The 27,629-nt window shown below is 38.9% G+C and overlaps 1 long non-coding RNA gene across 2 annotated transcripts in view; it reads left to right on the top strand.

Moving 5' to 3' along the window:
* The window catches only part of LOC309652483, a 307,390-nt gene extending 300,658 nt beyond the window's left edge, over positions 1 to 6,732 (top strand). For both annotated transcript variants that reach the window (XR_014258747.1, XR_014258748.1), the window contains one exon: positions 6,353 to 6,732. This is a non-coding gene — a long non-coding RNA (uncharacterized lncRNA). The remainder of the gene's footprint in view (positions 1 to 6,352) is intronic.
* The last annotated feature ends 20,897 nt before the right edge of the window (positions 6,733 to 27,629 follow it).

Raw genomic sequence — 27,629 nt, 5'->3', positions numbered from 1 at the left:
CTCTCTCTACTTTTCCTTCAAGACGGAAAAGGTAAAGAGGAAAATCCAGTATTTTCCATTATCAGGTTTAACCACTTGATGGCAAGATGATAATAATAAGCCTTCATTCTTTCTTGCTTTGGGGATAACTCCCTATGCATCCATAGCTTAATCATACACACGGATTCCCCAGTACTTCTGAACCGTGAATTGCCCTCTTCCCCTTTTGCTGTGTCGATTATCAGTTTACACCAGAAGTCTGCCTTTCCATCCCATTTTTAATTTATACATGTTTATCAGAGGTTAAAAACCAGGAAGATTTTTGATAGAAACACCCAGGTATACTGACATTTCAATTCGGAAATTTCCACCTCAGCAAGAACACTTCAAGTCTATCTCCTTGCAAATAGAACATTTCGCCCATAATTTTCTGCATAAGACACCCCGTTTAATTCTGTGGCTTCTACAATATAAAACGTTAGCATTTAATAGTGTGTTGACAGAAACTCAGAGAAAATGTCTCTTCCATTACTTTAGACTTGGATTCCACGTTTTTCCTGGAAATATTAAAAGGCTCTCCTGATTCACCTCCGTGAAGTCAGGCTAAATTTTCTCTGAGCTATTCCCTCCACCTCCACCCCCCAACACACACCAAAAAGCATTGCTGAGGCCCTTTAAGGTTTCCCATCAGCAGCTCTGGGCACGCCATCCTGGTGGAACACTTCTACAAAAATCTAGAAACTTCCAGGTGTGACATATTCAAAATTAGATTTCCCTTACCGGTCACTTCTTCACTAATCTTCTGTTTCATTCATCAAAAGGAAACCTTTACATATAAAATTTTTTTCAGATTTTTTTAACAAATACACTGCCCGTACTGTAAAATATATCCGTTTGAGTGCACGGTTCTGTGACAATTGACAAATGCATAGACTCAAGGAATCACCTCCACAACCAACATACAGAATATTTTCATACCCACCCCACCCCCAGAAATTTCCACCTTTATCCTTCGTAGTCAGACCCGCCCCTCACCTGCAATCCTCGAAACCACTGATCTGAGCATCCTACCTCTACTTTGACCTTCTCAGGACGTCACATCCATAGGTTTAGAGAGTAGGTAACCTTGCGAGTCTGGTTTCTTTTTTTTTTTTCTGTTAACATCTTTATTGGAGTATAATTGCTTTACAATGGTGTGTTAGTGTCTGCTGTATAACAAAGTGAATCAGCTACACATATACATACATCCCCATACCTCCTCCCTCTTGCGTCTCCCTCCCACCCTCCCTATCCCACCCCTCTACGTGGTCACAAAGCACCGAGCTGATCTCCCTGTGCTATGCGGCTGCTTCCCACTAGCTACCTATTTTACATTTGGTAGTGTATATATGTCCATGCCACTCTCTCACTTCGTCCCAGCTTACCCTTCCCCCTCCCCGTGTCCTCAAGTCCATTCTCTATGTCTGCATCTTTATTCCTGTCCTGCCCCTAGGTTCTTCAGAACCTTTTTTTGTTGTTGTTTTTAAGATTACATATATTTGTGTTAGCATACGGTATTTGTTTTTCTCTTTCTGACTTACTTCACTCTGTATGACAGACTCTAGGTCCATCCACCTCAAATAACTACAAATAACTCAATTTCATTTCTTTTTATGGCTGAGTAATATTCCATTGTATATATGTGCCACATCTTCTTTATCCATTCATCTGTTCATGGACACTTAGGTTGCTTCCATGACCTGGCTATTGTAAATAATGCTGCAATGAACATTGTGGTACATGACTCTTTTTGAATTATGGTTTTCCCAGGGTATATGCCCAGTAGTAGGATTGCTGGGTCATATGGCAGTTCTATTTTTAGTTTTTTAAGGAACCTCCATACTGTTCTCCATAGTGACTGTATCAATTTACATTCCCACCAACAGTGCAGGAGGGTTCCCTTTTCTCCACACCCTCTCCAGCATTTATTGTTTCTAGATTTTTTGATGATGGCCATCCTGACCGGTGTGAGGTGGTACCTCATTGTAGTTTTGATTTGCATTTCTCTAATGATTAGTGATGTTGAGCATCCTTTCATGTGCTTGTTGGCAATCTGTCTATCTTCTCTGGAGAAATGTCTATTTAGGTCTTCTGACCATTTTTGGATTGGGTTGTTTGTTTTTTGATATTGAGCTGCATGACCTGCTTGTATATTTTGGAGATTAATCCTCTGCCAGTTGCTTCGTTTGTAAATATTTTCTCCCATTCTGAGGGTTGTCTTTTCGTCTTATGGTTTCCTTTGCTGTGCCAAAGCTTTTAAGTTGCATTGGGCCCCATTTGTTTATTTTTGTTTTTACTTCCATTTCTCTAGGAGGTGGGTCAAAAAGGATCTTGCTGTGATTTATGTCAAAGAGTGTTCTTCCTCTGTTTTCCTCTAAGAGTTTTACAGTGTCTGGCCTTACATTTAGGTCTTTAATCCATTTTGAGTTTATTTTTGTGTATGGTGTTAGGGAGTGTTCTAACTTCATTCTTTTACATGTAGCTGTCCAGTTTTCCCAGCACCACTTATTGAAGAGACTGTCTTTTCTCCATTGTTTATTCTTGCCTCCTTTATCAAAGATAAGGTGACCATACGTGTGTGGGTTTATCTCTGGGCTTTCTATCCTGTTCCTTTGATCTATATTTCTGTTTTTGTGCCAGTACCATACTGTCTTGATTACTCTAGCTTTGTAGTATAGTCTGAAGTCAGGGAGCCTGATTTGTCCAACTCCGTTTTTCTTTCTCAAGATTGCTTTGGTTATTCGGGGTTTTTTGTGTTTCCATACAAATTGTGAAGTTTTTTGTTCTAGTTCTGTGTAAAATGCCATTGGTAGTTTGATAGGGATTGCACTGAATCTGTAGATTGCCTTGGGTAGTACAGTCATTTTCACAATGTTGATTCTTCCAATCCAAGAACATGGTATATCTCTCCATCTGTTTGTATCACCTTTAATTTCTTTCATCAGTCTCTTATAGTTTTCTGCATACAGGTCTTTTGTCTCCTTAGGTAGGTTTATTCCTAGGTATTTTATTCTTTTTGTGGCAGTGGTAAATGGGAGTGTTTCCTTAATTTCTCTTTCAGATTTTTCATCATTACTGTATAGGAATGCAAGAGATTTCTGTGCATTAATTTGGTATCCTGCTACTTTACCAAATTCATTGATTAGCTCTAGTAGTTTTCTGGTGGCATCTTTAGGATTCTCTATGTATAGTATCATGTCATCTGCAAACAGTGACAGTTTTACTTCTTCTTTTCCGATTTGGATTCCTTTTATTTCTTTTTCTTCTCTGATTGCTGTGGGTAAAACTTCCAAAACCATGTTGAATAACAGCAGTGAGAGTGGGCATCCTTGTCTTATTCCTGATTGTAGAGGAAATGGTTTCAGTTTTTCACCATTGAGAACAATGTTGGCTGTGGGTTTGTCATATATGGTCGTTATTATGCTGAGGTTGGTTTCCTCTGTGCCTACTTTCTGCAAAGTTTTTTTATCATAAATGGGTGTTGAATTTTGTTGAAAGCTTTTTCTGCATCTATTGAGATGATCATATGGTTTTTATCCTTCAATTTGTTAATATGGTGTATCACATTGATTGATTTGCGTATATTGAAGAATCCTTGCATCCCTGGGATAAACCCCACTTGATCATGGTGTATGATCCATTTCATGTGCTGTTGGATTCTGTTTGCTAGTATTTTGTTGAGGATTTTTGCATCTATGTTCATCAGTGATTTGGGACTATAGTTTTTTTGTGACATCTTTGTCTGGTTTTGGTATCAGGGTGATGGTGGCCTCACAGAATGGGTTTGGGAGTGTTCCTCCCGCTGCTATATTTTGGAAGAGTTTGGGAGGGATAGGCGTTAGCTCTTCTCTAAATGTTTGATAGAATTCGCCTGTGAAGCCATCTGGTCCTGGGCTTTTGTTTGTTTGAAGATTTTTCATCACAGTCTCAACTAAGCCTGTGCGCCAAAACTACTGAGCCTGTGTTCTAGAACCCATGAGCCACAACTACTGAAGCCCGTGCACCCTAGAGCCCATGAGCCACAACTACTGAGCCCGAGTGCCACAACGAAGAGTAGCCCCCACTCGCCGCAACTAGAGAAAAGCCTGTGTGCAGCAACGAAGACACAACACAGCCAAAAATAAAATTAATTAATTAAAAAAAAAAACCAGACATCCATCCATATTCCACCCAGTGACGGATCACGTGACCACCCACAGGAGTAGCACTGTCCTTGAGGCTATAGCTCAGGGAACAAGACACAAAGACCCTGCACGTGGATGCAGGCAAAGCTACTTGGGCAGAGATTTCGAGGGTCCTAGACACCCAGTGTGGGGTCTAGAGTGGGTGCAGGTTCTTTATCTCTTGGACTCCTTGCACGGAGGCACGTGGCTGGAGAAGGGTCAGAACTGTGTCCTCGAAACCTGGGCTCCGGACAGACCCCCTTCTAGCCTCCGTTTAAGGGCGATACTAATGTTTGCCCTGCCATCCCTGGTTATCTCTGAGGGTTATCATGTAAACGGTTTATCTCACAGCATCCACCGTTGGTTATTCTCTCCCTGACTCCCTTGAGTGTCAATCACCAGTGCCAGGAACATCCTGCAAACAGCCAAGAAGGGAAGAGCCACGTCTAATGTGCATGCTCGTCAATGACTACGAGTGTGGGCTTGAAGTTGGTGCCAGGACTAGGTTTGGACATGTCAACAAAAATTAATCAATAGTCAATCTAGGAGAGAAGTGGAAATATTTGAGCCAAATTTGAGGATGATAGTGCGGGAAGAGAATCTCAGAAAGCTCGGAGAACTGTTCTGCCCATTAGACGTCCAGAGTTACAGAAGGTTTTTGAGAAACAGGGATGTACATTAAATGACGTATTACTGGCAGCTTTCACAATCCACATCTGACAATCATCATGGCCCCTTACGAGGTCAAGAAGGAGCGTTATCTTTTTGGGAGTCGTCTCGTGGATGCTGGGAGAATACTGCTGTCTATGGTTGAGCAGATATTCCTGCTGACGGGGCAGATCTGGTCCATGCCTAATGCAGACATACAATGTGGAGTAGAGAAGGGAGGAGACCAAAGGGCAGAAAAAATTTTTTAATGTTTAAATTTTTCTCGTCTGGCCATAAAATACGAATTTTATGTCACAGACAGACTGCCTGGGCTGTAGGTATTCTAACTGGCACCAACTTCCTGGATGGCAGGCTCACCTCGGCGCTGAGATTCTACCGCACACACTGGGGCTTGGGCCCCGGGGAACCGCAGCAAGCTTAGTGCCTGGCTATAGACTGAGGAAATCCCGTCTTATCGCTGGGTCCTCTCCTGGGGGGCGGGGGGGCACATCCTCCAGCCATCCTCCTGTTCAGCACAAGCCCCCAAGCATGCCCGGCGGGCGGCTCTTCCTGTAGCGATTAGCCTTGGATTTTCAGCACGAGTCACTGAGCCGGACACTTACAACCTGTTCACATCTCTCTAAGTACATTCTAGTTGACTAGCTCCTTTAGAAAAGGCTCTTCTTTCTTTTTTTTTTTGCTTTGAGCCTTTTCCCTTATCTCCTCTGTGAAGGGGTGAGTCCATCAGGGGCTGTAGCTCTCTTTTTCCTTCTCCCACTGTCTCTGCTCCTCCCATTTCCATTCTGCACATTTTTATAAAAGGGATTTTTTTTAACTTTTTATTTTAAATTGGAGTATAGCTGATGAACCCTGTTGTGTTAGTTTCAGGTGTACAGCAAAGGGATTTGGTTACACAGAGACGTGTATCTATTCTTTTTCAAATGCTTTCCCATTTAGGCTGTTACAGAATATTGAGCAGAGTTCCCTGTGCTCTACAGTAGGTCCTTGTTGGTTATCCATTTTAAATATAGCAGTGTGTAGATGTCAATCCCAAACTCCCAATCTATCCCTCCCCCCTCCTTCCCACCGCCCCCCCCCCAACAACCATAAGTTGGTTCTCTAAGTCTGTCTCTTTCTGTTTTGTAAATAAGTTCAAGGGATTGTTTACTTGACTTGCCTGTTCCTGTCCTTATAAATAAACTCCAGGCATTTGCTATCTATTAGGAGGGAAGAAGGGCTTATCTCTCTTCCTTACAAAAAGCCTCAGGGCACTTTGCTTTTTGTGTGGAAGCTTGTTTTGTTTATCTTTTCGATTGCACACAGGCTGGGTCTCTTGAGTCTAACCTTTTATCTTTCAATACTGCCTTGGACTGCAGTGTATTTGCACACTTTTGATGCTTTTCTTTTCAATGCAGGCTTTCATAGTAAGCAGTGAGTCTCAGCGGAAACACTTCGGCTTCAAGCAGTTTTCTCCCTGTGCACTTTCCTTGTAGTTTTATTCACCATGGTCCCTCTGTTTCCAGCACTGACCGAAACCGCCCGCCCTGGCCAGGCACCATAGCAACCACTGGCATGAGTTCTCTTAGAACAGGAGGTCCTGGTAAGGAACGCGGAATTGACAAGCTACCACCAACCGGAAGAATTCGGGAAAGGGCAAAAGGAGAGAGGAGATGCCCGTCCACAGGTCCTACCAACCTCCCGGAACCCTTCTCGGGGAATCCACCTTGGCTGAGTGATGCGCGCACCATCAGGAAGGACCCTGAGTCAGAACGATTGGCCAGAGACAACCCGGAAACTCACCCCATCACCATAAAACCCGAGACCGCGAGCCACGGGGCAGAGTAGTTCTCCTGGGTCCCCTTACCCTCCTGCTCTCCACCCGGGCGCCCCTTCCCAATAAAGTCTCTTGCTTTGTCAGCACGTGTGTCTCCTCGGACGATTCATTTCCCAGTGTTAGACAAGAGCCTGCTCTCGGGCCCTGGAAGGGATCCCCATTCCTGCAACAGATCTGTTGATACATCTTTACAGATCCAATAACATCAGAGTTACATTCCAATACAACGTATTGGAGAAGCTGCTGGAAATGGATAGATCCATGTTCTGCTTTATCCCATGATTAAGTTCTTAAAAAAATGATTCTCCCATGGTAATAAGTATCTTTCTGAATATCTAAGAAGGTAGAGGAACCAAGTAGTAAGTTTACATCAAAAGGGTTAAGCCAGAGGAAGTGCATAACCATCTCTTAGGGTAACTCTCATTAAGGTATTTTTGAACACAAGGAAGGACTGTTGCCTCAGGTCTCAAGAAGGAACAAACACCTCAACCCAAGGTCTAAAGGTCCCTTAACCCTCTTGCACCTCTTCTTGCTCAAGTCCACCTTCCAAATCCCATGTATGTGCTTCTGCTGGTTGGCATAAGGGACACATGGAGAAACTTATCCTCAGGGGGGTCAGGATGTCCTGACTCTATAGAAGAAGAAAGTCATCTAGGAAGGGATTGGGCTCATTGATGAATAAACCAGTTGGCAGAATCTTCCTTGGAACCTTCCTTGGGCTTCTCACTTCCTTACGTACTTTCTTTCCACAGATGAACCCCAAACAGCAACAACCAAACCCACAGGCATCTAACAGAATAGTCTCCCTGCCACTTGAGAATGATCAAAATCTCATGAGTCAGGACTTCCCTGGTGGTCCAGCGGTAAAGAATCCACCTTCCAATGCAGGGGACGCGGGGTTTGATCCCTGGTCGGGGAACTAAGATCCCACATGCCGCAGGGCAAATGAGCCCACGCACGTCAACTAGAGAGAAGCCCGCGTGCCACAAACTACAGAGCCCACACGCTCTGGACCCCAAGCGCCACAACTAGAGAGAGAAAACCCACACGCCACAACTAGAGAAAAGCCCGCGCACCACAACAAAGATCCCGTGTGCCGCAATTAAGATGCAGCCAAAAATTTTAAAAATACAAATAAATAAATAAATATTTAAAAAAAAAAAAGGAATGGCCACAAAGAATGGGCTGAAACAGTTTTCCATTACAATATTTAAAAAAAAAAATCTCATTAGTCACTGGAAGCATCTCTGGATTTTTTCTGTTCCTTCTCTGGTTAAGTCACAACCTCACATTCACATCCCCAGGGAAGTAAATGAGGAGGTTAGTTTACCACCCCCTATGCGAACTTGGAGAAACGGAGAGAAGGATATTAAGGAAAATGAGTAGATCCATCATTTTACTCCATCCCTGTAGCCAGCTCTCTTTCTCAGTCAGTAGACCCCAAATGAATTTCTTTCTTTCTTGCAGAGTCAATGGCACAGTAAGAAACAATCACCACATTGCTCAACCCCGGTACTCCTTGAGCCTATTAAAATGGTTTCTTGTAGCTGTCATACGGATTGCCAATCACTGTCTCCTCTAAATACTGTAGTGCAATGAATAATTTAAGTGACTATTAACACAGCATCCAAGTATCAGTTCAAATAAAAGTAAAGCCCCCAAGAGAGACAAATACCATATGACCCCACTTATACGTGGAATCTAAAATATGACACAAATGAACTTATCTGCAAAACAGAAACAGACTCACAGACAGAGAGAACAAAATTGTGGATGCCAAGGGGGAGGAGGGGAGGGAAGGATTGGGAGTTTGGGGTTAGCAGATGCAAACTATTATATATAGGATGGATAAACAGCAAGGTCCTACTGCAGAGCACAGGGAACTATATTTGGTATCCTGTAATAGACCATCGTGGAAAAGAATATATAAAAAAAGAATGTCTATATGCGTGTAACTGAGTCACTTTGCTGCACAGCAGAGATTGACACAGCATTGGAAATCAACTATACCGGGCTTCCCTGGTGGCACAGTGGTTGAGAGTCTGCCTGCTAATGCAGGGGACACGGGTTCGAGCCCTGGTCTGGGAAGATCCCACGTGCCGCGGAGCAACTAGGCCCGTGAGCCACAACTACTGAGCCTGCGCGTCTGGAGCCTGTGCTCCGCAACAAGAGAGGCCGCGATAGTGAGAAGCCCGCGCACCGCGATGAAGAGTGGCCCCCGCTTGCCGCAACAAGAGAAAGCCCTCGCACAGAAACGAAGACCCAACACAGCCAAAAATAAATAAATTAATTTAAAAAAAAAAGAAATCAACTATACCTCAACAAAAATAATTAAATTAAAAAAATAAATAAATAAACCACCCCAAATTCCCTTACCTTCATAGCCTATTATTTGCAACCATTTCAAGAACCTCTTGGTGAAGGTTCTTCATTGACCATGGAATACACTGAACGTACTTTACGTAGAAAGATTTAAATGATGAACAATTTTCTAGCTTCACTGTTTTTCTCAAACAGAGGAGCCCAATGTCAAGTCATCCCTTCATAAAAATATTGTACTGGCCAGTGGGACCATTCCTCTGCCAGCTGTAGAGCCTCAGAACAACACAGTAGGATTGATGCCTAGAGCTCAGGCAAGTATCTGGTCTACCTCACACACGCCTCAGAGGAGGATTGAGAATGCCTCAAAGCAAAACAAACAAAAACAGAAACAAAAACAAACACAAAACCCTAGAACCTGGCCTGAGACCCACACAGCTTCAGGGGTTTCTATGATAACTAATACTTTGGTTACCTGTCCGGCAAAGTTTTAGCAAGAACACCAAGGACAGAACTTGAAAAGATACTGGAAAATGCATGAGAATGTTTCGGATTTGAGTACGCTATAGTCAAGATTTAATTATTTAGCTCTGCAGAAAGGTAGAGGGCACCTGATTAGATATATATTTTATATATATTGATATATATCTGACCCTGTGTGTGCATGTGTGTGTATAACTGTTGAATTAAATTAAGACTACTGAGTTCATATAACTCAGTATGGATGTATGTGTGTATGCACATATCTATGTATTTATAATATATTTAATACACACATATAATACATATATTTATCAAGTTAAAAAAAGTGCCATTGAAAGTGACCAAGAAAATCAATATTCAGAATGTATGACTAAATCTTTGGCCTGAAGATTTTTAACTCTATGGTTCTTTAATGCTCCCTGGCATGATTTCAAGACCTTGAGTCTGTAGGAATTCCCCATTTATGGCACATACTCATGAAAGCAATAAAGTACAGTCCCAGCAGAAATTCACTACCTAATTTTTGGGGACACACTCCATTTAATCTATTTTCAAAATTATACTTTGATAAATACTGTTTTGACTACTAATCAGGAAATCCACGTAAAAGTCACCTTAAGCTGTTCGTCAGTCTCTCTTTCATATATTCCACATTCGGTGAATATTAGCAGTGATGACTGATTCTAACATTTTTGCTGTTTTCATCCATGGTAGTTTCTGTTTACTACCCTGTCATTAATAATGTGCATCTTGGTCTGGAGGTACTTTCTAGGGCTATCTCATGACATTTCACATTATGTTTCTTCCTTATGTTCAACCAATATTATTTAAAAGTGTTTTAAAGTGAGATGTGTGAACTGGAAGGGGGGGTAATATTAGCAATTTTTCTGATGGAATGCTTTCAGCTGAGTTTTTAAGGATGGATTAATTCCCTCAAATTCCATGAAAACCCATGTGAAATGTGAAGTTGTCAGGTGCACACTAGAGCGTGGCTATCTCAGCCCAAATCTTTCTGGCAGGAAGGCTTAAGCATCAGGAGGGTTTGATGCACTGCAAAGGGGTCCTTTGTTAATGGACCACATCCGATGCAGGAGGGCTAGAGAGCGTGCGATCACTTTATACTCTGCTCAGCAGAAAGAAAAGGACATTCTGTATTCACTAACGCTCTTGCTCCAAAAGTAATTGTGTCTCCAAAACGTTAAGTGAGGTTTTCGAGCTTGTAAAATGTGACATGCATTATGACTAGCATTTAGGGGAACGGGGCATGGTGTAGTTTCACTAAAAATACATGAATTCGTCTCAATTATCCTCCCCAATCTTTGCAGGCTATGTAGCTTTGTCTTTCTTTTATTTGGCTAATGTTGAACACTGTCTTAGGCAAAAATATTTTTTAAAAAATTAAAGCATTTACTTGCATATCTTTACAAGTGTATGAGATGCTTTTTTAAACAATTTTTTTTTTTTTTAATTTTATACTGGAGTAGAGTTAACAGTGTTGCTTTAGTTTCAGGGGCACAGCACAGTGATTCAGTTATACGTAGACATGTATCTATTCTTTTTCAAATTCTTTTCCCATTTAGGTTATTACAGAATACTGAGCAGAGTTCCTTGCTGCTAGAGATGCCTTTTTGCAGCTAGTTATTTCCTTTTTTTTTTTTACGGGGAAAGTAGATAAATTCCCTGTATTATTTTTACTTCCACAAAAAATATGTATTTTATATAATTCTTCCATTTATTCAAATATATAGCAAGTATATATAGACACAAATATACATCTATGAGTATATATATATATATATGCTTACTTCTCAAAGACATACAGTATGCATGCATGTTTCTCTATCTATATATACAGACATACACACACATAGATATACATTATCTGTCCCTGTCTATAATGTGTATGTGCGTGTGTCTGAAATCAAAAAGTATATATTAATATTCCAATATATACCAATAACTGTATGGCCTTTGGTTGGCAACATTCCAACGCTCACATTCTACATGTCTAAACACGAGTGGAAGGGTTAACAGCCGTCTTTCATTAAATATGACAAATAATTTCAAAAATCAGTTAAAAACCACTTTTTTTTTTTCCAGGCGGGCATGTTCAAATGAAAGAGGGGTATGAATGTTTCTGAGGCTTGATAACAATAAAGATGTTCAGCTCTCCAAACCAGGTGAACATAGCCTGTGAGACACCTAGTTTCAAAGATTAGAGGGGATATATGTATACGTATAGCTCATTCACTTCTTTGTGCAGCAGAAACTAACGCAACACTGTAAAGCAACTACATTCCAATAAAATACAAAAAAGGATATTGTTTAGATACTGTAGGCACCTGTCATCATATCCCTGGGATCTCATATTAAATATGCACCATAAATCAGATATATTAAAAATGAGGCAGAGCATTCTGCCGTTACTGTGATAAGAGTTGAGGTCCTTGATCTTTGCCCCCAAGATATGATAATAATATTAATAATCATCATCATCGTCTCTCAGCCACTGGCTTCATCTTGTACTGGTCAATTTCACTCTCCTTTGTGGCGGTTTACTCCTGACATAATCTGTATTTCACGTGGTAAAGGCGTAGAAACCACATTTGCACCTAATTTTCAAACTCAACGAACAGCAAATAATTGCCGATGATGTTCCACCTTCTTGGGATATCTTTCCCCATCTTCAGTCATCAACATTCTAGGCGCCTCAAAGGAAAGCTGAAATGCTGTTATTTCATGAACCGTATGGTTTCTTTTCCTCCTTCCCAGGATAGAAGTCACGCTTTCCTTCTGTTTCCTTCAGTATCCTACTCTGTCTGAAGGACTCTATACATAGAAAGAATTGGGAAGTGCTCCCTTATCACCCATTTTGAGAGGATTATTCATGTCTAATGAAGATGATTTGGGTTCTTCTTTTTTTAATTGCAAGTGGGAGTTATGCAAGATGCATTCTACCTGTTGTCTTTGAAGCTTGCAAAATGAACACCATTTATCTCAATATGCCTTATAATAGAGTTGTTTACGTTCATGTCATTCTCCCTACCTGATAATGAATTCTAGGGAACAGCGACTATTTTTATTCATCATTTTATCTGTGACAGCCTCTCGCATAATTCAGCTGTAGGCCCTTCATAAATGTTGCATCGAATTTCTTTCCTCTGCAGATCTCACGCTCCCTTATCCAAGAAGGTATTTAATGCACACAGGAAATATATATCCTTTCTTTTATATCTCCATATTTCTGGCAACCTTCACAATCATATCCTACAGAAGAATAGCGCCTGGGGGTTTTGCATTTAGAGTTAACTTTTCTTAATGTATTTTGAGTTAGCTCAACCATCCAACCATCCCCAATGCGTGTCTTTCAAAATGGCAATGCCTGCTACCACTAGACACAGAAACACAAGTTCCCAAGGGTCGGTAAGGAGGGGCTTCAGACTCTTCCACGTTGGGAGGAGAGAGAAGGCAGCTTCAACGGTGGAGAGTCCAGCACCATGATAAACACTTCTCTCTCCAATAGGGCAGACCAGTGGTGGGTGCCGGTCTATTCAATATACTCAGGTTTCGCCTATCATTTGCTTGAAAACATGGTTGCATTGATGAGAATGTGTCTGCACCCACTCTTGCAGACCAGAACATTACTGAACAGAGGATTATGGCTCATGGGTCTGTTCAGCGATATGGCATTCTGCAGACATAAATCAAGAGCTGCCAGATAAAATACAGGATGCCCAGTTAAATTTGAATCTTAGATAATACGTTTTTTTAGGGAAAAAAATAATTCCCACATATTGCATGGACATTCTTTATTTTATTATTATTATTTTTTTATTGAAGTATAGTTGATTTACAATATTGTGCCAATCTCTGCTGTACAGCAAAATGACTCAGTTTTATACATAAAGACTTTCTTTTTTTAATATTCTTTTCCATGATGGTTTATCCCAGGAGATTGGATACAGTTCCCTGTGCTCTACAGTAGGACCTTGTTGTGTATCCATTCTATATATAATATTAACAGTTTGCATCTGCTAACCCCAAACTCTCAATCCCTCCCTCCCCCAAGCCCCTCCCCCTTGGCAACCACATGTCTGTTCTCTATGTCTGTGTGGACGCTCTTATATTAAAAATATGCTCTGTCAATATAAGCAACGCTCCTTAAACTTTAATCCACCTCCCCAATTCTTTTTCTATCCCAACCTCATCCCTCTGGTTTTCTTTCTTCATACTTTATGATGTGAAGTTAAAATGTTTATCCACTGTATTTACTGAAAAAAAAAATTATACCCTTCTATACTTGACATGAGAAGCTTTTAAATGTTCTAATTTGGGGAAGAAATACACTTTTGCTCTTTTTTCTATGATTTTTCTCACACAGTACAAAAACAACAAAAAAATTTACATCAAAACATGTCACAGTTTGTGGGAAACCCAAATTGCAAATAACTTGAATCTGTGTATTTTTATTAAATAAAAACTTGATACTTACTGTTAAAAGAAAAATGCACTGTGCATCTGAAAATCAAATTTAACTGGGATCCTTATAGCACTGTTATTTGCTAAAACTGGCAGTGTGACAAAAGGCACTGCTTAAAATGTGTTTTGACTGACTGCGTGAATGAACAATATACTGAACAGCTGAAGGAATTGGAGCCATCTAATGGGAAGATACAATGACCACCACGCAAGCACACATTAGAAAAGAAACACAGCACACTCTACTAAAATATTTCTAAAATGTACAACTTTCACCCTAAATCTTACCTGGTTTCCAATCTCAGCATCTTTAAAGAATTTGGAAGTGGCTGTTATCTGCATGATCTTTTAAAAGTTCAATCAGTCCTCAGGCTTTCTTTCTTCAGGCTAAATTATCTCAATTCTTCGATCATTCTCTTCGTGACTTGTTAAAATATTTTAAAATAATGGTTTTCATTAATATACAGAATGGATGCTAAAGAAAAATTAGAGAAAGACCTGCTGGCTTAATGACTCCTTGGAAAAGAAAGGCTCTTTCTGTGCTATTTAATAATAATGCCTCTTACCTTCTGATCAGAAGAGTATCTATGAATGATGTTAAGAATTTAGCATATTAATGAACCCAGCCCATATGCTTAAAAGTTATGAAAGTCACCGCTGGATTTTTATGTAAAATAACAGTCTCTGAAGATAAATATGTTTGGCAGCCTTTGGATAACACAGCCCTGGGTTTTTATTAATCTCACAACTGTGTCATTCAGATGTTATCAATTTGGATAGGTTTAGACATCTCAAAGAAAATACTACTTCCGTTTCTTTATTGAAAGAAAGTGGAAGTCAGATAAAAGGCATTATAGCTACAAAGTCTCAAGAGTTTAGCAGAATTACACAACAGCTGTGGAATGCTAATGCCACATCACAAATAACTCTTGAAGGTAATTCTGCTAAGGGGTTGGGGAGCTTCTAGTAGGAACAGGTCTAATTAGTCCAGCTAATGTGGATGATTCAGTAAAGGCATCTCTGGAGTGAATTCTAAAACTATTAACTTTTTCTGGCAAAAGAAGAAAAAAAGGATAATAGCAGAGGGAAAATGTCTGGAATATGATATGTGCATAAAAGAATAAACTTGACATCTCTTACATTTCTCTGAGTTGACCAGTATAAAGACTATTTTTTAAAATATTACTTTTAAAGATTTATGTTATTGAAATATACTTGATTTACAATGTTGTGTTAGTTTCTGGTGCACAGCCAAGTGATTCAGTTATCCATATATATACATTCTTCTTCATATTCTTTTCCATGATGGTTTATCACAGGATGCTGAATGGAGTTCCCTGTGCTCTGCCGTAGGACCTTGTTGTTTATCCATTCTATATACAATAGCTTACATCTGCTAATCACAAACTCCCAATCCTTCCCTCCCCCATTTCCCCCCCTCCCCCTTGGCAACCACAAGTCTGTTCTCTATGTCGTGAGTCTGTTTCTGTTTCGTGGATAATTTCACTTGCATCATATTTTAGATTCCATGTATAAGTGATATCATATGATATTTGTATAAAGAGTATTTTAGACAGTGATGTTCAGGTTGTGTAAGCTGGTAATCATGACTGTTCTTACAATCATGGAGGAATTACTCTTTCTGCAACATTACTGGTGCTTTCTAACCATGATTCACTGTGGGATACAGAAAGAAACCAGCACCTAACACATCTGTATAGAATGCTCACCAAAGGCCAAGGGGCCAGTTCTTTAAAAGTGAGATATTGGATGCAAGAGGAACAGGAACCATCTCCAGATGTCGATTCTGCCTACAGTCATAAATACATGCAACGCAAACCTAAAAAAATATATACAAACTACAGAGGCTTCCCTGGCGGTCCCGTGGTTAAGACTCTGTGCTCCCAATGCAGGGTGCACGGGTTCAATCGCTGGTTGCAGAACAAAGATCCTACATGTCGCATGGCACAACCTAAAAAAATATGTATCTATCTATCTGTCTACCTATCTATCTATCTATCTACCTATCTAGCTATCTACAAACTACATTTATGGACCTTGGGAAGATGCTATTAACATGTATATGGAAAAATGGGTAAAAATAACTAGAAATACACTGAAAAAAAATCAGCTTTGAGAGAGGAATAACTGTACCAGACATTTAAAAAAGAATGCAGTGTCTCTACTGTTAAAAGTGGTTAAAAAAAAAAAAGGTAAGTATGTTTTGGGACTTCCCTGACGGTCCAATGGTTAGGACTCCAAGCTTCCACTGCAGGGGGCATGGGTTTGATCCCTGGTTGGGCAAACAAGATCCCGCAAGCTGCACGGTGTGGCCAAAAAACAAATAAATACATTAAAGTGATGTGGCTTTGTTTATAATAGGTAAATAAGTAGAGTACAAGAGAAACTTCACAACTAGACCCAAATCCATATGGGGATGTACATTAAAAAGATGTCATCTCTGATACTATACATAGAGAATCTTAAAAATGCCACCAGAAAACTACTAGAGCTAATAAATGAATTTGCTAAAGCTGCAGGACACAAAATTAATGCACAGAAATCTCTTGCATTCCTATACACTAATGATGAAAAATCTGAAAGAGAAATTATGGAAACACTCCCATTTACCATTGCAACAAAAAGAATAAAATACCTAGGAATAAACCTACCTAGGGAGACAAAAGACCTGTATGCAGAAAACTATAAGACACTGATGAAAGAAATTAAAGATGATACCAACAGATGGAGAGATATACCATGTTTGTGGATTGGAAGAATCAATATTGTGACAATGACTATACTACCCAAAGCAATCTACAGATTCAATGCAATCCCTATCAAATTACCAATGGCGTTTTTTACAGAACTAGAACAAATCATCTTAAAATTTGTATGGAGACACAAAAGACCCCGAATAGCCAAAGCAGTCTTGAAGGGAAAAAACGGAGGTGGAGGAATCAGACTCCCTGACTTCAGACTATACTACAAAGCTACAGTAATCAAGACAATATGGTACTGGCACAAAAACAGAAACATAGATCAGTGGAACAAGATAGAAAGCCCAGAGATTAACCCACGCACCTATGGTCAACTAATCTATGACAAAGGAGGCAAAGATATACAATGGAGAAAAGACATTCTCTTCAATAAGTGGTGCTGGGAAAACTGGACAGCTACATGTAAAAGAATGAAATTAGAACACTTCCTAACACCATACACAAAAATAAACTCAAAATGGATTTGAGACCAAAATATAAGACCGGACACTATAAAACTCTTAGAGGAAAACATAGGAAGAACACTCTTTGACATAAATCACAGCAAGATCTTTTTTGATCCACCTCCTAGAGTAATGGAAATAAAAACAAAAATAAACAAATGGGACCTAATGAAACTTAAAAGCTTTTGCACAGCAAAGGAAACCATAAACAAGACGAAAAGACAACCCTCAGAATGGGAGAAAATATTTGCAAATGAATCAATGGACAAAGGAGTAATCTCCAAAATATATAAACAGCTCATTCAGCTCAATTTTAAAGAAACAAACAACCCAATCAAAATATGGGCAGAAGACCTAAATAGACATTTCTCCAAAGAAGACATACAGATGGCCAAGAAGCACATGAAAAGATGCTCAACATCACTAATTATTAGAGAAATGCAAATCAAAACTACAATGAGGTATCACCTCACACCAGTTAGAATGGGCATCATCAGAAAATCTACAAACAACAAATGCTGGAGAGGGTGTGGAGAAAAGGGAACCCTCTTGCACTGTTGGTGGGAATGTAAATTGATATAGCCACTATGGAGAACAATATGGAGGTTCCGTAAGAAACTAAAAATAGAATTACCATATGATCCAGCAATCCCACTACTGGGCATATACCCAGAGAAAACCGTAATTCAAAAAGACACATGCACCCCAATGTTCATTGCAGCACTATTTACAATAGCCAGGTCATGGAAGCAACCTAAATGCCCATCGACAGACGAATGGATAAAGAAGTTGTGGTACATATATACAATGGAATATTACTCAGCCATAAAAAGGAACAAAATTGAGTCATTTGTAGAGACGTGGATGGATCTAGAGACTATCATACAGAGTGAAGTAAGTCAGAAAGAGAAAAACAAATATCGTATATTAACGCATGTATGTGAAACCTAGAAAAATGGTACAGATGAACCGGTTTGCAGGGCAGAAGTTGAGACACAGATGTAGAGAACAAACGTATGGACACCAAAGGGGGAAAACTGCGGTGGCGTGGGGATGATGGTGTGCTGAATTGGGCGACTGGGATTGACATGTATACACTGATGTATATAAAACTGATGACTAATAAGAACCTGCAGTATAAAAGAAACAAACAAAAAACTAATACTAAACTTTCTTTGGGTTATTTGTATGGAAATATGTTAATATAAATGTTTCAGACATTACATGAAATTTCTAAAGATCTTATATGTTCTGGTATAATGTTATAAGTCATAATTCTGGTTATTACTTTAAAATGTATATCTCAGAAATAACTAAATTTCCTTGTCCATTGCATTATTATGAACTTTCATCAAATCTTTAACTGTGGTCATTTTTAAGTCTTTTGTCATTTACAGACAGTTCTGGGTGTACTCTGATGCTTTTGCAAATATGTTCCTATAAAAGGGTTTCATCTTCAAGGAATTCATGGAAAAGACTCTGACAAGTACAGGTTTCTGGTAACTGACTGTACTGCTGAACTGAATGAATAAGCATTTTCAGAACTCTAATGGAAAACTGATGAATTCATAAAAGTGCTAACAAAAGATCAAGATGAAAAAAAATTAATTACATGGGACTGAGTGAACTGATGAGGATGAGTATAATTTTTGTGACTTTCTGTTTGAACAACAACAAAAAAATCCCACAAGGACTCAGAGGCAAAAAATATACAAATCAATTTTCACTGCAAAGTAAAGGAGCTGTTACAGTGGAGGATTACTGGACTGAATGTCAATAATATGACATAGTATGAGTGTGTTTCGTGCTTGGTAATTGCAATCGTTGCTTTTGTTGTGGTCATCCACTTACAATGCTTGGTGTCAGTTTATTTATCGCTTGTAAAAATAAAATACAGTGTGTGTCTGTGAAAAAAAAAAGATGTCATCTCAAATTACTGGGTACAGGTTTACTTCTTACTAAATAGTGTTGGGGTAACTGCTAGACACTTGCAAAAAACAAACAAACAAACAAATCACATCAGATATGTACTTCACATCCAAGGGAAGAATAAACTCCAAATGGGAAAATTGCATGTTAAATAAAAATACTAGTACTAAAAAATAGCTTGAGTGAGTTCCTTTTCACAATTCTGACTCAAAGTCCAGATGCATTACACATATTTTTAAAAATGCTGACTACATTAAAAACATTTTTTTCAATGGCAAAAAAACACTTTAAGTCAAAGGCAATTGAGAAAAGTAGAGAAAATATTTACAACACACATCATAGATTCAGGGCTAAATACGCCAATATATAAAGATGTTTCTTTACATTGAGAAGAAAAAACTAAAAACCATCTGGCAAATCCAAATCAAGGGGCATTCTAAAAATAAATACATCAACTAGCATCACAAGAGACAAAACCCAGCAATCATGCCAGATCAAAGGAGATAAAAGACTCATGACAACTAAAAATGAAGTGGGACCCTGGATTGTAATCCTGCAGGAGAAAATACATGATCTTTTGTTTTTGTTTTTCCCAAAGGGGAATTATTAGTGGGGCAGTTGGCAAAATTTGTATAAGGTCTGTAGGTTACATAATAGTCTTGAAGCACTGTTAATGTCCTGGTTTTGATCATTGTACTGATGTTATATAAGAGAATGTCCATATTTTTAAAAATACATACAGAAGTATTTAGGAATAAATGAAGATTATGTTTGCAACTTACTGTCTGACACTTGTAAAATAAAATTAGACTCACACATGCACTTATAGGAACAGGCATAATATTAAGAAGACATAACTCCCTCTCCCTGCCCCCTCTCCTCAGAGAGAGAGAGAGAACTGTCCAGATAGAAAACAAGAAAATGTTCTTATAAACAGTAGGAGGGTGAGGTATGTGTGTGTATATGTGTTTGTAGCCTAGGACATATACAAAAAGTCTAATATATATTTATATAAACATATAAACATGTCTATAAAAGCATATTTATTATGTATATATAGATAAAATAATTTCCCCCAGAATTATAAAAATGTTTGAAATATAAAAATAAATGCTCCAAGAAATGTTGAGTCACATGAAAACAAAAGTCCCACTCCCTGGATTAAAAATTGTAAAAACTTCTAGAAAGAAAAGATCTAAGAATTTATGAAAATCAGTTTGACATCATACTTCTCCTCAGCAACACTGGTACCTAGAAGACTAGCTAGAAGCTATGAAGCTATGAATCAAAGTCTTCAATCAGGTGAAGAGGGAAAAAAAATATTTTTAACCCAGAAATTTTGTAAGAAGCCAAACGTTCAAGGATGAAAGCAAAATAAATAATTTTTTTAAAGTATAAGAATCCAGAATTTTTACCTTACCTCCTCCCATACATGGTTTTTGAATTGTAAAAGTGATTATTCAGGAAAGCTTCCATTAGCATGAAAAGAAATGGAAGAAATGGAAGAAATAGTAGGACAGGTCATCAAGAAATGGCACCAGGCAAACCAAAATAGATGCCTCAGAAGAAACCAACCCTGCCAACATCTTGATCTAGGACTTCTGGCGTGCAGAATTCTGTGAAATCTGGGTCTCAGTAGGAACATCCATGACCTATCCCAGAAAAATCAGACAGTTAGAAGTTGGTGAAGCTCAAGAGATTGGTTCAAGATGTCAGAGTAGAAGTACATGCGCTCAATCCCTCTTGCGACAGCACCAGAATCACAGCTAACTGCTGAACAGTCATCAACAGGAAGACACTGGAACTCACCAAAAAAGACACCCCACATCCAAAGACAAAGGAGAAGCCACAATGAGACGGTAGGAGGGGCGCAATCTCAATCAAATCAAATCCCATACCTGCTGGGTGAGTGACTCACAAACTGGAGAACACTTATACCACAGAAGTCCACCCACTGGAGTAAAGGTTCTGAGCCCCACGTCAGGCTTCCCAACCTGGGGGTCCGGCAACGGGAGACGGAATTCCCAGAGAATCAGACTTTGAAGGCTAGTGGGATTTGAGTGCAGGACTTCGACAGGACTGGGGGAAACAGAGACTCCACTCTTGGAGGGCACACACAAAGGAGTGTGCGCATCGGGACCCGGGGGAAGGAGCAGTGACCCTGGGGGAGACTGAACCAGACCTACCTGCTAGTGTTGGAGGGTCTCCTGCAGAGGCAGGGGGTGGCTGTGTCTCACTGTGAGGACAAGGACACTGGCAGCGGAGGTTCTGGGAAGTACTCCTTGGCATGAGCCCTCCCAGAGTCCGCCATTAGCCCCACCAAAGAGTGGGGCAGGCTCCAGTGTTGGGTCACCTCAGGACAAACAACCAAGAGGGAGGGAACTCAGCCCCACCCATCAGCAGACAAGCGGATTAAAGTTTTACTGAGCTCTGCCCACCAGAGCAACACCCAGCTCTACCCACCACCAGTCCCTCCCATCAGGAAACTTGCACAAGCCTCTTAGATAGCCTCATCCACCAGAGGGCAGACAGCAGAAGCAAGAAGAACTACAATCCTGCAGCCTATGGAACAAAAACCACATTCACAGGAACACAGACAAAATGAAAAGTCAGAGAACCATGTACCAGATGAAGGGACAAGATAAAACCCCAGAAAAACAACTAAATGAAGTGGAGATAGGCAACCTTCCAGAAAAAGAATTCACAATAATGATAGTGAAGATGATCCAGGACCTTGGAAAAAGAATGGAGGCAAAGATCGAGAAGATGCAAGAAATGATTAACAAAGACCTAGAAGAATTAAAGAACAAACAGAGATGAACAATACAATAACTGAAATGAAAAATACACTAGAAGGAATCAATAGCAGAATAACTGAGGCAGAAGAACGGATAAGTGATCTGGAAGACAGAAGGGTGGAATTCACTGCCACGGAACAAAATAAAGAAAAAAAGGATGATAATAAATGAAGACAGCCTAAGAGACCTCTGGAACAACATTAAACCCATCAACATTTGCATTATAGGGGTCCCAGAAGGAGAAGAGAGAGAGAAAGGACCCGACAAAATATCTGAAGAGATTAGAGTCGAAAACTTCCATAACATGGGAAAGGAAATAGCCACCCAAGTCCAGGAAGTGCAGAGAGTCCCATACAAGATAAACCCAAAGAGAAACACACCGAGACACATAGTAATCAAATTGACAAAAATTAAAGACAAAGAAAAATTATTAAAAGCAACAAGGAAAAAACGACAACATACAAGGGAACTCCCATAAGGTTAACAGCTGATTTCTCAGCAGAAACTCTACAAGCCAGAAGGGAGTGGCACGATATACTTAAAGTGATGAAAGGGAAGAACCTACAACCAAGATTACTCTACCCGGCAAGGATCTCATTTAGATTCAATGGGGAAATCAGAAGCTTTACAGACAAGCAAAAGCTAAGAGAATTCAGCATCACCAAACCAGCTCTACAACAAATGCTAATGGAACTTCTCTAAGTGGGAAACACAAGAGAAGAAAAAGACCTAAAAAAACAAAACCGAAACAATTAAGAAAATGGTAACAGGAGCATACATATCGATAATTACCTTAAATGTGAATGGATTAAATGCTCCAACCAAAAGACAAAGACTGGCTGAATGGATAAAAAAACAGGACCCGTATATATGCTGTCTACAAGACACCCACTTCAGACCTAGGTTCACATACACACTGAAAGTGAGGGGATGGAAAAAGATATTCCATGCAATTGGAAATCAAAAGAAAGCTGAAGTAGCAATACTCAAGTCAGATAAAATAGACTTTAAAATAAAGAATGTTACAAGAGACAAGGAAGGACACTACATAATGATCAAGGGGTCAATCCAAGAACAAGATGTAACAATTGTAAATATTTATGCACCCAACATAGGAGCACCTCAATACATAAGGCAAATGCTAACAGCTATAAAAGAGGAAATCAACAGTAACACAATAATAGTGGGGGACTTTACACCTCACTTACACCAATGGACATATCATCCAGACAGAAAATTAATAAGGAAACACAAGCTTTAAATGACACAATAGACCAGATAGATTTAATTGATATTTATAGGACATTCCATCCGAAAACAGCACTTTACACTTTCTTCTCAAGTGTACATGGAACATTCTCCAGGATAGATCATATCTTGGGTCACAAATCAAGCCTCGGTAAATTAAAGAAAATTGAAATCATATCAAGCATCGTTTCCGACCACAATACTATGAGATTAGAAATAAATTATAGGGAAAAAAGCATAAAAAACACAAACACATGGAGGCTAAACAATACGTTACTAAATAACCAAGAGATCACTGAAGAAATCTAAAAGGAAATCAAAAAATACCTAGAGACAAATGACAATGAAAACACGATGATCCAAAACCTATGGGATGCAGGAAAAGCAGTTCTAAGAGGGAAGTTTATAGCAATACAATCCTACATCAAGAAACAACAAAAATCTCAAAGAATCTAACCTTACACCTAAGGGAACTAGAGAAAGAAGAACAACCAAAACCCAAAGTTAGTGGAAGGAAAGAAATCATAAAGATCAGAGCAGAAATAAATTAAATAGAAACAAAGAAAACAATAGCAAAGATCAATAAAACTAAAAGCTTGTTCTTTGAGAAGATAAACAAAACTGATAAACCTTTAGCCAGACTCATCAAGAAAAAGAGAGAGAGGACTCAAATCAATAAAATGAGAAATGAGAAAGAAGAAGTTACAACAGACACCACAGAAATACAAAGCATCCTAAGAGACTACTACAAGCAACTCTATGCCAATAAAATGGACAACCTGCAAGAAATGGACAAATTTTTCGAAAGGTATAACCTTCCAAGATTGAACTGGGAAGAAACAGAAAATATGAACAGACCAATCACAAGTAGTGAAATTGAAACTGTTTTTAAAAATCTTCCAACAAACAAAAGCCCAGGACCAGACGGCTTCACAGGTGATTTCTATCAAGCATTTAGAGAAGAGCTAACACCCATCCTTCTCAAACTCTTCCAAAATATTGCAGAGGAAGGATCACTCCCAAACTCACTCTATGAGGCCACCATCACCCTGATACCAAAACGAGACAAAGATACTACAAAAAAAGACAATTACAGACCAGTATCACTGATGAATATAGATGCAAAAATTCTCAACAAAATACTAGCAAACAGAATCCAATAACACATTAAAAGGATCATACAGCACGATCAAGTGGGATTTATCCCAGGGATGCAAGGATTCTCCAATATACGCAAATCAATCAGTGTGATACACCATATTAACAAATTGAAGAATAAAACCCATATGATGACGTCAACAGATGCAGGAAAAGATTTGACAAAATTCAACACCCATTTATGATAAAAACTCTCCAGAAAGTGGGCATAGAGGGAACATACCTCAGCATAATAAAGGCCATATACAACAAACCCACAGCAAACATCATTCTCAATGGTGAAAAACTGAAAGCATTTCCTCTAAAATCAGGAACAAGACAAGATGTCCACTCTTGCCATTATTATTCAACATAGTTTTGGAAGTCCTAGCCACAGCAATCAGAGAAGAAAAAGGAATAGAAATTAAAAAAGAAGAAGTAAAACTGTCAGTGTTTGCAGATGACATGATACTATACATAGAGAATCCTAAAGATGCCACCAGAAAACTGCTAGAGCTAATCAATGAATTTGGTAAAGTTGTAGGATACAAAATTAATGCACAGAAATCTCTTGCATTCCTATACACTAACAACGAAAGATCAGAAGGAGAAATTAATGAGACAATCCCATTCACCATTGCAACAAAAAGAATAAAATACCTAGGAATAAACCTATCTAAGGAGACAAAAGACCTGTATGCAGAAAACTATAAGACACTGATGAAAGAAATTAAAGACGATACTAACAGATGGAGAGATATACCATGTCCTTGGATTGGAAGAATCAACATTGTGAAAATGACTATACTACCCAAGGCAATCTACAGATTCAATGCAATCCCTATCAAATAACCAATGGCATTTTTTACAGAACTAGAACAAAAAGTCTTAAAATTTGTATGGAGACATAAAAGACCCCGAATAGCCAAAGCAAAGTTGAGGGAAAGAAACGGCTCCAGACTTCAGACTATACTACAAAACTACAGTAATGAAGACAGTACGGTACTGGCACAAAAACAGAAATATAGATCAATGGAACAGGAGAGAAAGCCCAGAGATACACCCATGCACACATGGTCACCTTATCTTTGATAAAGGAGGCAAGAATATACAATGGAGAAAAGACAGCCTCTTCAATAAGTGGTGCTGGGAAAACTGGCCAGCTACACGTAAAAGAATATAATTAGAACACCCCCTAACACCATACACAAAAATAAACTCAAAATGGATTAAATACCTAAATGTAAGGCCAGACACTATAAAACTCTTAGAGGAAAACATAGGCAGAACACTCTGACATAAATCACAGCAAGCTCTTTTTTGACCCACCTCCTATGGTAATGGAAATAAAAACAAAAATAAACAAATGGGACCTAATGAAACTTAAAAGCTTTTGCACAGCAAAGGAAACTGTAAACAAGATGAAAAGACAACCCTCAGAATGGGAGAAAATATCTGCGAACAAGTCAAAGGAGAAAGGATTAATCCTCAAAATATATAAACAGCTCATGCAGCTCAATATTAAAAAAACAAACAACCCAATCAAAATATGGGCAGAAGACCTAAATAGACATTTCTCCAAAGAAGACATACAGATGGCCAAGAAGCACATGAAAAGCTACTCAACATCACTAATTATTAGAGAAATGCAAATCAAAACTACAATGAGGTATCACCTCACACCAGTTAGAATGGGCATCATCAGAAAATCTACAAACAACAAATGCTGGAGAGGGTGTGGAGCAAAGGGAACCCTCTTGCACTGTTGGTGGGTATGTAAATTGATACAGCCACTATGGAGAACAGTATGGAGGTTCCTTAACACACTAAAATTAGAATTACCATATGACCCAGCAATCCCACTACTGGGCATATACCCTGAGAAAACCATAATTCAAAAAGACACATGCACTGGGAGATTGGGATTGACATATACACACCTGCCGTATTTTTAAAAAGTAAAAAAAAGAAAAAAGAAAAAAAAAAAAGAAATGGCACGAAATCAGAAGAGTTAAGACCTAAAAAAAAAAAAAATTTACAGAGAATCCAACAGACTTTGACACTTGGAAATGTGTTTCTTTAGCAGCAAAGTTTCAATGAGGTAGGAATACATTTCCATCTCTATGAATCCAATTAAAATGTTTAAATGAATAATATTTACATACTCTTCAAATACATTTTTATTGAGTTAGAACTTTTTTGGAATTCAACCAACCATGAAGCCCCAAAGACTTAATTACATTACGGAAACTTGAAAAGGTAACAGTGTCCTTAGAAAAACAAAAATTGGAAGGAAGATGAAGAGGTGTACTAATTTCCTCACATCTTAGGGCAAAAAAATCATCAGAATCAAGATTCTGATGCATCTACACTACTTAAGATTATTTGTGAAGAGTGAAATGTTAATTACTAAACAAAAATTCGAACTGTTTAATTAAGTTTGCCATTGGAGAAGGGGGTATTTTTTGATTTTTGTTTTTAATAAGAGAATTTTAATGAATTTCCATGGAAGCTGGAATAATATTCCTATCCCGGTTGGAAACAACATGGGGTATAGAGGAAATATGCATTTACGTGGGTAATCCTCATAACCTAAAAACACCTGTAATTAATTGGAAAATAGAGTGTCTCCTGCTGGGAATGGATACTAGTACAGCATCTCAGAATGCTGAGTGGAGTAGATAAATCTCTTCTTGGCTAAGTGGCAGTGGGCAGGTTACCTAAACTTGCTATTATATGACAGCAAATAATATAATGATGACTTAGTCGCTACATTTTCCCTTTCCTTTTCTTTTTATTATCGTGAGAACATTTAATATGAGATCTACCCTCTTAACAAATTTTTAAATGCATAAAATGTCACCGCACGCATGTTAGAATGGCTTTTATGCAAGAGAGGGAGGGAGGGAGGGGAGAAGGAAAAAAGAGAGGGAGGAGGAAGGGGGGAAGAAGGAAGGAAAAAAGGAGGGAAGGAGGGGAGGAAGGAAGGAAGGAAGGAAACTTGTTCGTGAGGATGTAGAGACATTGGAACCTGTGTGAACTCTTAGTGGGAATGTAAAATGGTGCAGCCACTATGGAGAACAGGATGGATATTCCCAAAAAATTAAAACCAGAACTACCATGCGATGCAGTGACACTACCTTTCCCTCTGAGCCCTACTGAGGTATAATTGACAAATACAATCGTATATATTTAAAGTGTACAACATGATTTGATACATGTATACACTGTGCAGTGATCACCACCATCAAGTGAATCAACACATCCAGCACCCATCACCTCGCATCCACTGACACCATCTTGATTTGTGCTAAGTCACTATCTTTCGCAGCATCTCTGTAAATGTCAAC

This window comes from Balaenoptera physalus (genome assembly GCF_965194825.1).
Source record: "Balaenoptera physalus genome assembly, chromosome: X".
NCBI lineage: Eukaryota > Metazoa > Chordata > Mammalia > Artiodactyla > Balaenopteridae > Balaenoptera > Balaenoptera physalus.
The sequence above is the reverse complement of the archived record's forward strand: the minus strand, read 5'-3'. Positions and strand labels throughout refer to the sequence as shown.